Source organism: Dipodomys ordii, unplaced genomic scaffold (assembly GCF_000151885.1).
Source record: "Dipodomys ordii isolate 6190 unplaced genomic scaffold, Dord_2.0 Scaffold40, whole genome shotgun sequence".
Classification (NCBI taxonomy): domain Eukaryota; kingdom Metazoa; phylum Chordata; class Mammalia; order Rodentia; family Heteromyidae; genus Dipodomys; species Dipodomys ordii.
The window spans coordinates 7,123,466-7,143,126 of NW_012267256.1; positions in this window are offsets into that span (position 1 = coordinate 7,123,466).

Genomic DNA, 19,661 nt, shown 5'->3' on the forward strand with positions numbered 1-19,661 from the left:
GAGATGGCCCCTAGTGTTTTTCTTGTACATGGGACATCAGTTGTAAAGGATTAGGACTCCATCCTTATGATCTAATTTGACCTCAGTCACCTCCTTAAAGGTTGAGTCTACAGATCTACTTATTTGGACATTAGGGTCCCAAAACATAAATGTTGTTGGGATTCGGTCCGGAAAGGTCTCTATAAAATGTATATGAAACCAATATAGGCTGAAAATTTGAGACTCAATGCAGCTAGAATGAGTAAATCTTTGATATAAAAATAGCCTAGAAAATGATATCTTTCTAATGGTGGTGTAAAATTCCATAGTGTGTAGGTACCACATTTTTTTGGATCCGCTCCTCTACTGTGGGCCATTTGGGCCGTTCCCATATCTTGACTACTGTAAACATGTGGCAGTGAACGTGGATGTGGAGTTGTCTTTATCATATCTTAAGATGCTCAGGGTAGCTGCCTAGGAGTAGCATGGCGTAGGCCTAGGGAATGCCTACATTTAGTTATTTTAAGGAACCTCCGGACTGTTGTCCAGAGTGGTTGTACTAGTCTATATTCCCAGAGAATATAGACTAGTGCAGAGAAATGGACAAACCATATTGAGGTAAACCAAGTTCAGAGAGACAAACAGTGCATATTCTTTCTGATATGCAGAAATTAGATATAAAATACACTGGGATATAATTATACAGGATTTTATACAGGATTTTTTTTTGGGGGGGTCTGGTCGTGGGGCCTGAACTCTGGGCCTGGGCGCTGTCCCTCAGCTCTTCAGCTCAACGCTAGTGCTTTACCACTTGAGCCACAACTCCACTTCCGGCTTTTTTCTTTTTGCTTATGTGGTGCTGAGGAATCGAACCCAGGGCCTCACACATGCAAGGCAAGTGCTCTACCACTGAGCCACCTTCCCAGGACCTTATACAGGATTTTAGATACACACAGTGATACCACAAGAGGATAATCTTAGGAGAGAAACACAAAGGCACATTCCCCAAGTGCCTCCTCATATTTATATAAAACAATACACACACTGAAACAAACTCCAAGAGAGAGGACAAAAGAGAGGTCTCTTGTTTCCATAATTTTTAGTTTTGATGATTAAGTCTCTTTCAGCTTATGTACGGTGTCTTCAAGTGTACATCTATCGAAGGGTTGGGGAGGGCACAGAATTGGAGGGGAAAACGGTGAAAAAGGGCAACAGTGGATCTCACTGGACATTGATGAAAGTGAACCAAGCAACTTGTACGTGAAAGCAGGAGGAAGGGACTGGGAGAGACTGGGGGAAAGGAGCAGATGACACTGGATGAAAGGAAATGTACTCATTCCTGACTCATGCCTCACTGCTATAATAATAACACAGTAAGTTAATAACAGTTAAAAAAATGATATCTAAAACTTCCATGTAGATTCTCATAAATCGGGAAGAACTTAAAGGTCTTCTTACGTGTCTAGGCAAACCATCACAAAATATACTTTTAGTATGTGATAGGAATGGTACGCGAATACAGTCAAACTTCTCAGTGTGTATATATTAAAAAGGAACTAGGAAACTTGAGGGCATCTGGGTGTTAGGATAGCTAGTGGGGAGAATGATAGAAGAGGTGACACATATAGTCACAAATGGACATATTGAATTAAAACTCCTCTATATAGCTATTGAAGAATAATAAAAATTAATTCAATAAAAGGGATGTGAGAGTAATAATTGCATCAGTGTATACAGGGTTTCATTTGAGGACAGAAAACTATTTGTGATAGTATATGGTAGTAAACAGTACTTTTATCTAAAATCAAATGCTTATTTCTGAAGAAACTATTTCATATAGATTTTTTCCAAGGCAAATCTGAACAGTAGTATTATGTATTTATGCAGAATCTGAGTCTGCATGAGGTACTTGAAGGTAAATGATCCATATTCAATTATAAACAAAACTAGATGTGTGTTTTATTTTATATGTACTATGAAATCTTGGGTATCAATTAATTTCTGTCTATGTTGGTTGAGTTAGTACTCTGTTGTGAATTACTTGTGAGTGCTTCCTTTCTAGAAAAACTTAGATATGATTGGTGATGATTTAAAATAAGACAATATGAAATTGAAATATGCAAAACATTAATTTCAATTTTAAAATTTTACTTCTAGAAAGGAAGTAGTTGGAAATTTCCCTCTGATTATTTCCTATCATGGCTATATCATCCAGTACTGAAACTTAGGTTTTTTTTTTAATACTAATTCAGTGCTTATGCATCTTAACTATTTTATTTGCTTTGTTTTCATAATTATAATACAAATGTTCTTGAGATATTTTTGTTAGTCTTGCCTATCAAAACCTATCAAAGAAAATATACAATGAATTCATAATAGCCATGGTAATACCCACCTAAAACATCTGTTATTTATTGGTTCATATGGAATGTTGGATTATAGTAAAGAGTAGTTTGCTGTGTGCAATATGACTGCATCTCATTTCTGAGTAAGTAGGAGCCCTGTAAAGGTATTCACTATGTCAGCAATGAGACCAATGGTTCATCTGTCTCTGAGGTAAGCGGAAAATATAATGAGTATTAACCCTGGTTTATTGCTCCCAGCCAGCTTCTCAAAGTCAATATTATAGAGAGTTGGAAAGAAATCTCATCTGAATGAAAATGGATAACAACTTTATTGTGAAAATATACAGTTGCAGTTTCTTATAATATTCCAAATAATAAACAAGAACATTTGGCCAAGAAGACATGTATTAAAAATGGAGGAAGGATTATATTTCATAAAAGTCAAGCAATTTTTGTATGCTCTCTGTGTTTATATCTTTAATTTGTTTGCAAAGCAAGAAAAAGCTGAGGATAATTCTTTATCAGGTGGAACAGACACTGTCATAAGGGAACTTAAGCCTGGCTGAGAAAGAAGCGCAGAACAAGTACCAGAAATAAAATTTTATTTTCCTTTTTTTTTTTTTTTTTGGTTTATGGTCTTAACACAGAGGGTGAGGGCAGTTCGCAGGGAAGAAGGGAGTGGAGCAGATAGATTCAGAAAGAGAATTGGGAAATGTTGACATATCAAACAATTGCAGAAAGAGTTTAATGGGTCGGCTAGAGCTTTGCCATATTATTAGCGACATCTGTTATCCTTATTTGTTACAATTTTTTCTTCCCCCCTCTCTGTCTCTCTCTTTCTGTCTCTCTGTATCGGTCTCTCTGTCTCTCTGTCTCTGTGTCCCTTTGTGTCTCTCTGTCTCTTTCTCTGTGTCTCTCTGACTCTGTCTCTGTCTCTATATGTCTCTGTGTCTCTGTCTCTTTCTCTGTGTCTTTCTGTCTCTCTCTCTCTCTCTCTCTCTCTCTCTCTCTCTCTCTCTCTCTCTCTCTCTCTCTCTCTGTGTTGGTCATGGGGCTTGAACTCTGGACCTGAGCGCTGTCCCTCAGCTCTTCAGCTCAAGGCAACCCTCTACCCCTTGAGCCACTGCACCACTTTTGGTTTTCTAGTAATTAATTGGAGATAAGAGTTTCATGGGACTTTTCTGCCAGGTTGGCTTTGAACTGCGATCCTCAGATCTCAGCCTCCTGAATAGCTAGGATGACAGGCATGAGCCACTGGTGCTTGGCTCTTTCTTTCTTTTCTTTTTTCTGTTTTATTTTTTAATTCCTGATTCTATGGCTTGAATTCAGGGCCTCTCACAGTCTCCCAGCTTGCTTGCTCGCTTGCTCATGGCTGGTGTTGAGAAGTGATTTCCCTTTGAGAAATGCTTTCAGGCTGACTTTTTGCTGGTTAACCCAAGGTGAAGTTTGCATACTTGTCCTGCCCAGGCTGGATTTATATCATGATTCTCTCTGGATCTCAGCCTCCTATTTTGGTAGGATTATAGGTCGCCAGCCTAGCCTATTCTTGCTAATGAGTAAACTGTAGTTCAGAAAACATGAGCAATTGCATTAAGGTGACATAGCTACTGCATAGTAGATCTGTGTTTCCATGACATCTCTCTAAGCAATATTTAATCTGACATAAAAGTTACCACATGATGTAAAATATTTATTTTCATGTAAAAAAGTCCTTTAGTCATGAAATATTTAGCATCTGAAGATGTATAATTTACTTTGATCTATGAGTTTAGAAATTCAAATTTTAATTGAATGTATAAATAAATTCCTAATATATTAAAGCTAACAGAATAAGTCTATGGGTGCATCATGGCAATTGAAATTCACAGTTACCCCCATAGGAAGACAGACTATGTTAGGATAAATGAGCAACGTTATCTCACAGATTCAATGCGACTTTCTCAAACAAACACTGCAGATATTCCAAATGGGAAAAGTGTAATATGATTTTCTGATCTAATCTTCAGATGTCATTTTATGAAGTTGTTAAAAATTTTCATCGGACACTCTGGCAAATATTTTCTAGATATTATCACCTGAGGAAAAAAGTACATCTTCCTCCTCATGGAATGATCATAGCTTTTATTTTTACCACTCCTAATTGTCATGTGATCTTAGAATAATTTGGAAATACATGTTTAAGCATTACTTGTTGATTAGTTGGAAGTAGCTAGATTACCAACAGTGCAGCTTCTATTGCTCTTATGGTCTCACATGAACATGTTATTTTCACAAGTAACCATTCTGAATTTGGCCTTCTAGGATATATAGTAGGAACTAAATTGCATATATACATACTTAAATTCATTTACAAAGTAATTTATTTTTGTTGCAATGTAGTTTTATATTGAATATGTTCCAAAACAAATAATAAAAAGCAAAGTGGAAAAAAATAGGACACATTTTAACAAAATGTTGTGAAAATGTACCAGACATTTGGCTGAATAAAATCTAGCAGTAAGTAAGAGGCTTGATAAATAAAATCCTAATAATTTTATATTTTCTAACTTTTTGTTTGGTTGTTTTCTTTGTCGGTCTATCAAAATAACCTGCAGCACGTATCCACTAAATAATGTTTAAGCTATCACCTGATGCTGCAGAAGAAACAACACAGAGGGTGCTGGTGGCTCATGCCTGTAACCATAGCTATTCAGGAGTTCAAAGCTAGCCCAGGCAGGAAAGTCCCTGAGACTCTAACCTCTCCAATTAACCACCAGAAAACTGGAAATGGCACTTGCTGGCAAATACAGGCCCTGAGTCCAATCCTCAGCTCTGAAAAAAATAAAAAGACAATGGAAAGTGGCACTGTGACTTAAAGTGGTAGAGTGCTAGCAAATAGAATAAAATATTGAAGTATATTCTGTAAAGACTTGTTGTGTGCTTTGGAGACACATGGAATCATAGTAAATTTTAATGAAGTTCATTTTGGTTCCCGTGGATTTTTGGTGTATGCATTACCCAGTAGTTTCCATTGGCTTGCAGAAATAAAATCATTTTACTTTACAAAATATTAAGTGTTTGAAAATAGTATATGCTGTTAAATACTGTAATATTGTCCTAGCCATCTGATGTTCTTCTTTTTATAATTAATAAACAATATTTAGTATATGATACAATGTCAAAAGGATGTAGATATGCCTAGTTCTCTTTAATTTGGAGTACAAGTACTAGCTATACTGATTACAAGAAGAGAATTCCATCACATTTTTATAAATAACAAATTAGTATACAAAAAGAAAAGCTTTTATTCTTATCTTCCATGAAACAATTTTACTTCTTGTATATCGTTGATTTAATTATCTGACTTTCACAATTTTGTATATTCCACTTAAAACCTGGTTTAAGTAAACGGAAAAAATACTGGTTTAAGTACAACTGGAAGTTAGACTCTCTTAGTTTCATTTATAAAATATACAACTGGAAGCTAGACTCTCTTAGCTCAAATAAAAATATTTGAAAATTTTGCACATTATTTACCCAAAAATTTATGCCAAGGAAAGCATTATTAACTTGAAAGGAAAGGTATTAACTTGAAAGAATTAAAGTCTGTAAAAATGGGCTTTAAAATGTGGATCGTTTATGCATTGAAGCATCTACACACCGCAGACATCAGATGGGAAAAAATGTCTTCTAAGAGAAGTTACAAAGCAATATTAGCTCTGTTCTAGAGACATGAAATTTTGGTATAAAGTAAAAAATTAAATTCTATATATTTAGTGAGCAAGAAGTTTTCCTAATAATACTGGGTGGGATCGTTGTAATTGTCATGCATAAATTATTTTGTTTATAATGAAGTACATTGAACGAGGATAAATCAGAGTTAGTTAGCAGCATATGTTCTGGGCAGTCGTTTCTGGAGGGTGATTAGCAAACTGGAATGTTTTCATTAGAATTGGCCAAGTTGCTAAAATTGGAATGTGAACATATGTGGTCAAGTGATGAGAAAGTCCCATGAATCACGTGTTCTAATTCTACCTCTTAGCCAAATTACAACTCCTATGTAGAGTTCGCTTTTTCACAGAATTTGTATCAATTTTAATAATTTGGGACAATCAAATTATATGAATAATGTTCTGAGTGTGGAATTTTAAGAAAAAGAGGCTGTAGGAAAAGCAGTACATTTTGTCATTTCTGATGTACGAATACCTCAAGCGCAAACATGGCAAAGGACAGGAAAGCCACTTTTGAGCCTCATTTTATGAGCCTGTCTGATCACTTCTGAAATAAAGAAAGCCATTGTGTTATTATTGTGAAATCAAAGGGGCTAATTATAAAATGCTAAAGTATGCATTAACTACTTATGACCAATAGAAATATCTTTTTTAAATCTAGTGGCTATTAGTAGTCATTTCTCATAATCTGTGGGGTACTATTTTCTGGATTCTCCTTTCCATTCTTATAGATACCAACATTTAGGGAAATATCTTTTATAAAATATCTTCTAGAAAATGATGTAGGATTTAAATATAAACTACTCACATCTTCCTGTATGATTTGTCATCTCTAAATTACTGATGCTGCCCAAATTCAGGGTAAATGCTCTGAAAATAAATGTACTTTCTAGTGTAGGAATAAGATCAAGAAAATTTCTGTACACGCTCATTAGGGATACAATTTATTTCCAAATATCTTAAGTGCTACTTCATGGAAAGAATCTGCCGAAGTAAAACCTGTAGAAATTGATGACTGACTATATTTTAATCTTTACAAAGTAAAATAAAAAATGGTTCTTAAAGTTTTTTCTTTCCTAAATTTCTCAAATCATTGTAAAGGCCTCATTGTAATAAATCGTATTATTCTATTCTTTCTCTGTGACTCTAGATCTCTGTCTCTGACCCTCTCTCTCTTTCTTTCTCTCTCTCTCTCTCTTCCTTCCCTCTGTGTGCACATCAGGAATTTTGGCTATTTCATTTCCAATGAAAAGTTAATAATTTGTCTAGAACTGGATTTTATCTTGGTTTTAATTAATTTTAAGAACTAGACATTTGGGGCTATATGACTTTTTATGATTTAGGATTAGAGAGCTTCATGCTTAGAGTAATTAAGCAGACTGTTTTCTGCTCTGATGAATATTAAGTACTAACAAGTAAAGTTTCTTAGCACCTAACAGAGACAAAGCAATGATGAAGTGTGTGGTACTAAAAACTCATACAAAGCTTGCAGATATTTGATTCATGATTACCCAGAATGCAGAGCATTCTTTGATGACTGAGAGTAAATACTCTGAGGAAAGACCTAAGAAAGACCATTGCTTAGCAGTTATACTCAACTATCAATAGAAAAATAATTAAGCTATGACTGTTATAGATAAATGTTAAAGCAATTGAAGAAGGAATGAAAATTAACTATTTTTTCTGTCTATACCATCATCAATATTATGCATAAAATGGATCCTATACTTACGCCAAAAAAACCAAGCTGGATACTAGTAGCTCATACGTATAATCCTAGCTAGCCAGGAGGCTGAGATTGAGGATCATGGCTCAAAGCCAGCCTGGGCAGAAAGGTCAGTGAGATTCTTATCTCAAGTTAACTACCAGAAAACTGGAAATGGTGCTGTGGCTCAAAGTGGTAGAACACTAGTCTTGAGCAAAGGAGCTCAGGGACAGTGCACACAGGCTGAGTCCAAGTCCCACCAGTGACAAAAAAAGGGAAATTGTGATAAAAAGAAGGAAAAGATAGGAGTAATAGCAAACAAGAGAGCATATTTTTAGTTTTGACTGAGAATTGAAACCAGAACTTGCATGTGGTAGGTGAGCACTCTATCACTGAGTCACAGCCCCAATGATTACATTTCTTATCATCATCATCATCATCATCATTATTGTTGTTATTACTATTTATATTAAAATGTAGTCTCCTCAAATTGCTCAGGATGTCTTCAACTCAGCAAGTATCCTTAGCAAGCCTCAAACTTGTGATCCTCCTTCTTGAGCCTCCTGAGTATTAGGGATAAGAATTGCTTGACATGATGCTCAGCAGTTATTAGACTAGTTTTATCTTTAGTAGCCTGTAAATTGATGTATAGGGAATCAACCTTAGAAACACTTCTCACTTAAGACCTTGGTAAGACTAAAGGGTTTTGTCAGAACCACTTCTGCAACACTCACATATGACTCCATTCTGTGAGTTCTCATATTTTACTTACAGCTGTTTACTTTAGAGAGATCTTCTTTAGAAACATAAAGCATTTGAACTAACAAAATACTTAGATAATGCTGGGAAGTGACACATATACAATACATTGTCCATTTGTGACTTAGCTTAGTCCACTTGCATATTTTTTATGAATTGCAAAATATGTGGGCTATTTTTTGTTCTTTAGATTGATGAACACAACCAAAAAATACACATTTAAAAATATTAAATATTTTCCCTCTAGTCAACTTACTAGGTGTGCATGCACCTTATATTCAAATGGAAACATTACTGAAGAAGTATGCTTCCTACTTTATAATCTTCTAGTGAGATGCTTTAACAGAGCATAGGTTTCTTTTTAAATGGTTAAGACCCTTGGATAAAGAATTTATATTAGAAGTGCTGACACAACTTTAGTTCCTATATGGGTCTATGAACTCACAGCTATAATAATTAAGCAATTAGGCATGACAGAGAGTGTGATTTTTCCTAAGATAATCACACCCCTGGAGCATTGCAAGTCATGATCCAAAGATAAGTGTTTTTTGTCTCCCACGGGTATGATTATCAGATAATAACCACACCCCCAGAGAAGACTTATGACTCATAAAAATTCTCTAGTATAAGGAAAAATGATTATGTTGCTGTATGCAGATGATGCTGGCCATAGAGACCATTATATATTTGCCACAAATTAATTAAGAATGATACATGTACATCATCCTAATTGTGCCAGCATTGATCTCAGGAGGGGGCTAATTTAGTTATTGTTGAAAAGAGAGATGACTGCTCAACTTCACAAATGAATAAATGATTGATTAAATGAATCATAAGGCTAGATTGTCAAGTCTTTCTCTTGACCAAATTTTTACAAAGGATATTTTACATCCCACATTACCCAGTTACTCATGTTCTCGCAATATGATTATTTTGGAGTAATTCATTGTTATCTGAGACTATTTTATACATTAGTCTTCATTCATTCATTCATCCATTTAATTTTATTTTCTAGTGAGCACATATATATACATACATGTGCACACACACATACACACACACGTGTGTGTATATATATATATATGTATATTGAAACAGCTGTGTAAGACATATAAAAGAGATTTAAGGCTCATGCACTGGAAATGGTATACTGACACACAAAGAATGGCTACATAGTCATAAAAGTACCATTATCATGATGACAAAACTATGCTGAAGAAAGCAAAGGCAAAACTGAAATTCCAACTGGGGAAGAAAAGCAAAGTCTCAGAGACGTATTTGAATTGGATAATAAATGTATATACTAGATTCCTGTGAAGCATTAATTGAGTCTCATCCTTGTTCATTTGAAAGTCTTACACGACATTTAGTAAAGCACCTTTATTTGGCTACATCATGGATCTACCAGCTCTCCAGATCTGTGTCATAACTTAGCTACAGAGATCTTGATCTCCTTTCTCTTCTATAACATAACAAAAGTATTCATCTTGTGGATAATAGTGTTCTCATTGGGCTAAGTGAAAAATAAAGTAGCAACTATTTGGGGCTTAGTAGTAAGTCATTTGCATGACAGAAATTGGAAAACAAACATAAATAAAACAAAAGGTCCTTCTTCCTCGGTGAAATTTCTATGGGTCTAGTGACAGGAGGCATGCTATGACATTATGTCTAGTGCAAATGATAAGTTGAAACATCTAGAATCTCTTACAACCTAGGACAATGATGCACAGTTCCTAGTGAATTTTGGAGACAATATTCTCCTCACTTAGTTATGTTACTCTAAGCCTTTTGCTGAGTAGTCTAAAAAGTTGTTTTTATTAAGTGAGAAGAGGAAAGAGAAGGCTTTACAACAGATCTAGGCCACGGTGGAGGTTGCACTACCACCCAGGCTGTATGATCCAGCATACTAAACGATACTAGAGATGTTAGTTATACACAAAGATGTTGTTTGAAGCACTGAACAGCCCCGCCCCAGATGAGTCAGAGTGAAACCACTTAACATTTGGGAGTAAGGTCTTGTTGTCATTCATATAGAGGAATTCTGTACCTGAGAAAAAAGAGAATGGCCTCACACAGATCCTAGGGGAAACGTAACAATGATTGTGGGACATCAAATCAAGTAATGAATGGCGTGTTAGCTATCTGATGCATCAAACCAGAAAGATGGATGTGCAAAAATGAACTCTGCCATTACAAAAGAAGCAATATATGCATGACTGAGTTCAAGCAGTCCGAAAGGCAAAGACAAAGTTTTGTAACAACTGGCTCAAATGCCCACTGTTCTAATTCTGGCTATAATGTTGTCCTTTTTCCCACTGACTGAACAGATGGCCTCACAGGCATACCTAATAATCATTTGACAGAGGAAGTGAAAAGTGAGTTTATGTTTACAGATGGTCATGTAGGCTATACAGGTACTCACTCCCTGAAAGTGAAGCATCTGCAATCTCACAGTGTCTTAGGACATCACTGAATGGCAGTGGTGAAGAGAAAATGTGTCAGCGAGCAGAACTTTGGGCAGGATACCTGATTGCGCATTTAACTTTGAAGGAGACACAACCCAACGGACACATGTCTTCAGATCCATGAGCATCAGTCAATAGTTTGCTTATGCAACCAAAGCAAAACCTAAGTCAGGGACTTAAATGGAACCTGATTGGAAAGTGGAGACTTCCATTATGGAAAGGGCACATTTTGTCCTTACTGGACTAAATGTTTCCTTTAATATGTGTTGGTGTCTTATAATAGTTCTGCAAAAGACTACCACCCATAGAATTACTGATGAACTTATCCATTATCAACATAAGGAATACAGTAACTCTGGTTATCAAAACTCATTTTACAGCAAGAAAAGCAGACCAATAGCTCCCTTCATGAAGTTCACTGGCATTGTCATATCTCCAGCTATGCTGAAACTGGGTTTAGTAGTATGCTGAAATAGCCCTTTCAAGATAGTTATAGTAACAGGCAAATGACAAGACATTGAAAATCTGGAACAAAATCCTCCAGAAAGTTGCATAAGCTCTGTATCAGTATTCAATGAGGATGTAGTTTCTCACAGAGTCAGAATTTAAATATCCAGAAATCAAGAAGTGGAAAGGAAAAGAATACCATACATCAATATCCATTATCCCTAGTGACATACTTAGCAAGATCAAGGACCATTTTTTTTCAAAAAACATAACCTTCATTAGCCTAAGGATCATAGTTCCAAACAGAAGAATGCTCCTACCAAGAACTCTATAATAACCCCAAACTCCTCTCTCACAGCTTTGAGCTGTCCATACCTCTGAATCAATAGGTAAAGAAGAGAGGTAGAATACTGTTGGAGAGAATTGATCCATATCACCAGGGAAATGATTAGTAATGTGCGTTGAGTAAGGAAGAGCATGTGTTGAAGTAGAGGAGATGGCTCAGGTCAGCTCTCAACATTGTCATCTTGTGATTAAGATCAATGAGAAACTACACAACTTTTCCCAGGTTGGCCTACAAAGGTACAAGTAACCCTTCCAGGGAAAGAATCTTAACCTCCTGAAGTGAGTGCTGAAAGCAAAAGGGGTACGAAAGCAATAGAGAAAGAATATCAAACAATACTCTCAGAGAAGGCAGCAAAGTACCTGAATGCATTCAGTACAAGCATTTGTTTTCTCAAGGAACTGTTACCAAATGTCTAGGATAGGAAACAGCATCCAAAACACCAGTAGTCTTCAGGAGTGCAGTTTACGACTCATTGCTAGTCTAATATTCTATTTAGATTGAACATCTGATTCCTTCTTGTATTAGTCATAGAAGGCTGGTTAGTTACTTAAACATCTGTATACATTTATTTGTGACATTTTAGATAATAATACTATTTACTTTAGTAAAAGGCTAAAGATTTATACGATCTGAAGAGAAACCAGAGTATTACTATTCACTTTAGAGACTCAATACCTAGCTTAATATCAGGTAAGGAAGAAGGAATATATATTTGTTACTGTTGTTATGAGAATATGCATAAACATAAATATAACAATATGCAAATTTAATATGTTCATCACAAAGAATACAGAAAACATTTAGAAAATTATGGAATAGCTAATTTTTGTCAACTGATGACAGCAAATCAAAGCAATTTGGGTATATTCACTATAAAAATTAAGTAACTTTACCATAAATCAGATTGTGTATGCCAATTAGCCAGCTTTTCTTGTAGTTATATCAAGAAGCAACATATGAAACTCTTGTTGTGAAAGATCCTACAAAAATTCAAAATATATCTACCTTATTTATTTTTTAAACTTCTAGTAATTTTAGCCAGAATGTAAATTCACAGCATCAGCATTTATGAGGCAATTTATATTCCAAAAAATTCCATACATATACATAGTGTACATTATAAGATTTAGTTGGTTCTTACTATATTATTCTAGTAACAATAGGAATCTATAATTCCACTAAAGTCATTAATCATTCTTGCACTTTTAACAATAAACTCAACAGAATAAATTGTCATAGAAGAGTCAATTTTCAAATAAACATGATTAAATACCAACATAAACAGTGAGAAAAACATAGCAGACAACCTCTACTTCTCAGTAAGTTTGCTTGATTTTTAGCATTGTTGAGTACATTTGATGAAATTTTACTTCTATCCTGAGGTGGAGGTGGGGGACAAACTTCCTGAGTGGCCTCTACATTCTTAGCCACCTCTGAAGGATTTTTGCCAATCAAACAAATCATCTACCACCACTAGATTCAATGGTATATCAACCCAAGGTGGTTCCTAGCTTCTAAGACTCTCCAACACAAAAGACACTATCATTACCTTCAGCAATCTTCTCTTTCCAAGTTAGAATGATTACTGTGAACGTCATGGGGCTATTTATATAGAATTAAACCATCTTCGAGGAAGGCCAAAGAAAAATCCCCTTTTAATAGCCAAGTACTGAAGAATCAAATGGAGCAGAAGAAACCCACAGGGAGAAATGGCTTTTCCAAAACACTTCCTCAAAAAAATAAAATTCCCACTGTTGAAAGAAATGACAGATACTACGAAATGAATGTTGTGTTTTAAAAGCAGAAATCAGTTAATGAAAGAACAAACAACCCAACTATACTTGAGCAATGGTTGTGGGAAAGAAAAGCTGAAGGTGTATAGTCATAAAAACTGAAATTGCAATATTCTTCCTTAATATTTGGCATGAAGAATACAACTGGTACTCTAGCTTGTCTCACATGCAACTAGCTGACGGGCGTTTTAAAAAATGCAGAACTCTGATGGCAGGATGGATTTGGCTCCTGGAGTATCTTCCCAGATCATTACTAAAGCCTGCAGCAAGCTTGGAAGTTCTTTGGACTCTCAACTCTGTGCTCCAAGCTGGCTTCTTTTCAGTACTACCACTTCTCTGCCAGTTACTTGATTAGCTGAGGCCATCATCCTCCAAGCACCTGAGCTGTATCCAAGGGGCTAACCCAACCACTGCAGAGAAGCCCAAAAAGAAATCAGAAAAAGTAACCACGGTTCTTAGAAAGCTAAGTGTATAAAAACAAGAAACTCTGCACACATATTTTTTCCTTTTGAATTGCATTCTGTATTTGTAGTTCCCAACAGAGCTGATTTATTCCTCAAAGTTCCATGAAAACACTTCTTTCTGTTCCTTTCAGAGCTCTCTCTATATACGCTGCTGTGATGTTGGAATAGAAGGATGGATCTGGGGGCAGAGATTTTTCTCCTCTTCATCCTTTTCTTTCTCTTGTTATCCCTCCTCTCAACAAATGAAAAAGAGCAATCTTAATAGGACTATAATAAGGTCAGTTAGATTATTTTAATTTTCTCCATAAATCTTAAAAGAAACAGATGAAATCACAATAAGATATTTTATTAAACTCATTATAGCCAAATAATTATTTCTGTATGTAGCCAATATAAAAACTATTAGTGGGAGATGTTAAAGTTTCTTTTATATGGAGGCTTTGAAGTTTAGTACTTATTTAACAGTTATAGAAAATTTCCATTAAGGCTCGTCATATTTCAGATTCTATATCTGTATACAGATACTGACTACAGAAAACCTAGATAGATGTTAAAGTAATTTTCTTTTTTTGATTATGATTTATGTAGACTGAAAAACAGTAACAACCACTTGTTGAAAATTAGCACCAACATCTTAGTATGTATTCTAATTTCCATTCTTTAGATAAATATACATATATGTATATGTATATATATATATATATATATATCATTGCTTTTGATATCGTTAACACCATTTATTAAAGACCAGGCTTCCAAAACCAGAAGACCAAGAAAGCTTTAGCAGCAAGAAGTACCTGGATTCTTTTGTGATCTTATATGAAGAGTAGAATCTAGTTCTTCCTATCCCTAAATTCTCATCAGCTAGTGCTCCAGGAACTGTGATTATTTCTAATAATGAAAGATTACTTCATAAAGAAGTTGCATCCATGATCCAGTGTGAACACCTATACCTTGTTTTTAGTTATTTATATCTTTTTTTGTGTAAGACTAATCACTTACTAAAATTCTTTAGTTTGTGGCTTAGAACTAACTTTTCCTGTGAGAAAGATTTGAAGAAGAAAAGCTCTAAATTGAAGAGAAAAGAATTAAAAACTATCCTATTTTGGGGGGATACTTTACAATTATATGCAGAGTCAATAGGTTATGATGAAAATTAATGATTTGTTGGCTTCAAAGGAGTGACCAGCTTCTTGAGCATAAGTTGCAGATGGCAGAATGAAGCAAAGATGTCAATTCAAAGATAGAACTGCGGACTCTAAATGATTCTTAAAGTGACATATATTTGGCTTTTATTCCCAGCAAACATTTTTTCTAAGGAACATGAAATCTCTGTCCTAAGCCAGTTCACACTCGTTTGGGGGATTATATGGAATCATATGGGGAAAGCAGAAGAAATGCCTTCTCTGTCCATATGATATGAACCTTTAAATACAATCTAGAGGAATGAGCACCCAGAGCAATTTAATCTATTTCTGAATATCTGAGTTTTTACTTGCATTGTGCAATAAAACACAATGTATTTTTTTCCAACTCTTTCTGCACTATGGAACTGGGTGTGTGCGTCGTTTGGGGCTGATTTAATGGCTACTAAGCAGTAGGAAGGAGTGCACACCTCAGCAGAACATGAGAACGCTAAAGTAGGTAACATTGTCAAACGCAGCTGGGTGGTTGGGACATGGGACAGTAATTACCATTCCCTGAAAAAGAATGGATTCTGAATGAGGGGATGGACAAAAAGACAAAGGCTTCAGGGGCTGAGCTTTCAGGCACAGTTATCATAAATTCAAAGACAGGTCTGACTAGGTTAAAATATAGGGTGTTTTTTGTTTTGCGTACTAAATGGCCAGGATGGGCTTCCTTTGCAGGTGCAGTGTATGCAATTTCAAACAAAATCTACAGAAATATTTCCCATAGTACCAACCTCTTGCGGTTGGGTAGGACTTCAGATTTTTAAAAAATTGCCTAATTCCACAAATAAACATTTTTAAAGCAATGAAAACATCAAGCTAGTTAGAAAAGAGTGAGGTGTTATCTCTTCTAGGAAGCAATGGAGGAGAGGGAGTCTAAAATTTTAAACTCCTCTGTTCATAGTTAGCCCACGACCCTCTGGTGAAACTTGTCTTGAAGAACTGACACTTTACACATGACATAAAACCCCTTTGTACAACTACTTAACGATCATTTAAAATACTCAAGAGGAGCTAAGAAAGCTGTCCGTCAACATCTTTTGACATTAAAAGCACAAAGATGGAACTGACTTTATTTCTTACTTTTAATTTGAAACGTGTAACAAATATTAAACGTATTAAAATCATTCGTTAGACTGTGAGGGAAATATGTTGTTGAGTTCTCACCTGACCACAAAGCTGGCTTCCAACACAGCATAGAACCAGTGCGAGAGGAACTTTTTCTTTTTTAAAGATAATCACTCCATCTCCTCCCCTGCCCACGGTTAGACCAAGTTTTCTGTAGCCATCTGAGATTAATTAGTGACGTGCCACCTGCTTTGTCCTTGTCTTCATTTCTAGTTTTATGAGCCCTGCACTGGATGAAAACAGGCCGCACTTACTAGATCACTGCTCTACAACAGGCGTTGTTCCTGTGCACTTTACATGGGTTGTTAATTCAATAGTATAGCTTTGTGAGGAGAGTGGAGTGATTATCTACCTCGTTTTTCAGACAAGAAAATCCAAGCACAGAGAAGTTAAATAACTGACTCAACAGCACATGGACGTAGCAAGTTGTACAACTCGAAGTTGGGGGCAGTTTGACTCCATAGCCTATCTTTGAAGCAAAGACACTGTATCGAAAACCATAAATAAAGTTTCCAGAAACTGAGGAAGTATCATTAATTTTTTTTCTGGAGATTTGCCCACATGCTATGTTAGAGGAAACAGGTTAAAACAAAATATCTGTAGCAGCCTCTATCACAAAGAAGAAAATTATATACTACTAGGGCCAAATAACATTCCATTTCATGCCTTTCCCCACTGATTGATCCCTCTCCTCATTGGGTCTTTGTTTCTTTCTTTCCCACCTAGCCTAAACACAGCTTAAATCCAGTTGCTTTTACATTTGTATAAACCCTGGTGTCACACTCAATTACACTGTTAGCTTTGTGAGTTCCTTAGGGTAAACCAAATATATAATACTTCTTAGAAAAAATTTCAACAACTATTTCCAAACCCAGTCAGACATTAATTAACCAAAAGTCCTGCAGAAATGCTTATATTGGGAAGGTTCTGAGCTCTGTTGTGAAATGAAAACAATTATGACAAGGTCTTACCCAGGGTTAGGCAGTCTGGCCTAGACGTTATTTCCTTCATCAATTTATATTCATAATCTTAAGTCATCTTACTGTGGAACTGAAATAATTATCAACTAATAGACGTATCGAGGCTAGTAGAAGTTCAGAAGTCTCATAATCAATAGTTGCCACATTCCCCCTGGGAAAGAGTGAAAAATGTACTTGCTAGAATTCTAACAATAGGCCAAGGTTATTGTCATGGCATTTCTGACTAATGCAAGTGCTTCTGAATTGTGCAGTGAAATATAAGCCGCCCGTTCTATGGGACGATTGTGTTTGTATCGGTGTTTTCCCAAGCATAGTGTGGAAAGAAGAATAAGAATTAAAAGTTACAGTTTGTATCCCATGTTTTGACTTTGTTCTTTTAGTTAAGCCTCTAGATTAACAATAATTAAGTTGAGTCTGCTGCCTTCCTATTGATCTGTGATTACCCATATGGTCCAGCTACACAGAAATATAATGCAAGAAATTACAGACAGGAAGAGTTAGGGAAAAGAAAAGATCTTTTCAAATTTCCTCTAAGAGACCTCTAATTTGGATCATATATCTGCCTCAAGAATAGTAATAGCTACCTACATCATATGCATGCTGTGTACCAAGTTTTAAGGATTAACTATGATCCCAGGAATAGCTACATAGCAAGAACAAATGAACCAGAGATGCCATGAATGGCTGGACTGGGTGTTTATTTTTTCTATAGGTGACTTGGAGTCATTAAAGGGTTTTAATCAGGTGAATTTTGTTCAAAACTTAACTTCATAATATTAATTTTGGCTGAATGATTAAAGTTAAAATATGAAAACAAGTCAAGATGAAAATAGTATTAGGCTGATAATTCTCAGCACAGGATGATTTTGTCCCTCTTGAAGACAATTATGAACAATTCATGATATTTTGTTTTCAAAGGGGAGAGGAATGGAAATGGTACTGGAAAGTACTGGAGAGCAGCCAGAGATTCTCTGGACAAATTACAAGGTGCAGTATAGCCAATCACATCCAGGAATTGTCCAGTCGTGTGTGTGTGTGTGTGTGTGTGTGTGTGTGTGTGTGTGTGTGTGTGTGTGATCACTAGAGTTGAGAGTGAGAAGCTATGTATAATTCCATGAAAAAGAAAACAAAATGCTGACCCAATGATGTATGCAGTGGAATCAGAAACACTCTTGGAATACATATCAAATCAAAAGGTAATGACTGTTGAATGTGACCGTTGTGGAACAATGCGTAATGACGTGAAACATAGGCTGTGGATAAGTGTGTGGTAAATGGTCCTTCCATGCAAATGAGCGAGAAGGAGACCCAGAATGGGCATCTTCCCTGGAAAGTCAGAGGATGGGAACAGGACATTAAATCTGAGGTGTCTGCAAGACATCTGCTTCCCATTAAATTATACCAGTCTGAAATAGAAGTCTATTTTGAAGAAACAGATTAGGAGGATATCAACAGATGGCTGTTGGAGGTGTAGGAATAGATAAGATGCCAATGAGAAAGGCTGTGGGAGGGGAGATAAATAATACAAGGGGCGAGTGAATGGCCAGGCATGGGAAGAGGCTAAAGACATATTGAATGCATAGAAATAGAATCAAGTTGAAGCCTGCGCGTGTGAAGACCTTCAACTTGGAGAATCCATGAGTCTATACTTTGTTTTTGAACTCTTTTATTTATTTATTTGGGGGGAGAATCAGTCCTGGGGCTTGAACTCAGGGCCTAGACACTTTCCCTGAGCTCTTTTGCTCAATGCTAGCACTCTACCACGGTGTGCTACCACTACACACTGTGCTGGTTTTCTTTTTCTTTTTTGTGAAAATACTGTACAGAGGGGTTACAATTACATGGGCAAGATAATGAGTGCATTTCTTATCCATCATTGCAGCCTCCTCCTTTGTTTACCCTTCACATCCCTTCCCAGTTTCCCCCCGCTCCCACACCTAATCCCCCCCCACCAAAGTTGTAAAGTTCGTTTTCGACATGACAACTTGCACTTCTAATAGTTGCAACGGGTGCACCTGTATCCTTAAACGACTTGTTTTTCCCCATCTCCTCCACTAATTATACCGACATCAAATACAGTGAAAGCAGGGTTATACTGTGGGGGAGGGACATACAAAGCAACAAAGAAATAGTCTTATAAATGTGCTGGAAACAAATGCATGAAAGAAAAAACATTTAAATACATATCTAAGGGTTCATTTTCCTGACATCACATTATCTGACCTTTTCCGCTTGACTCATACATATACAAGATATTGCAAATAAGGGAAACCATGGGACCTATGTTTCTTTGGGCTTGGCTTACTTCACTTAATAGAATTTTTCCAAGCCTTTCCATTTCCTAACAAAT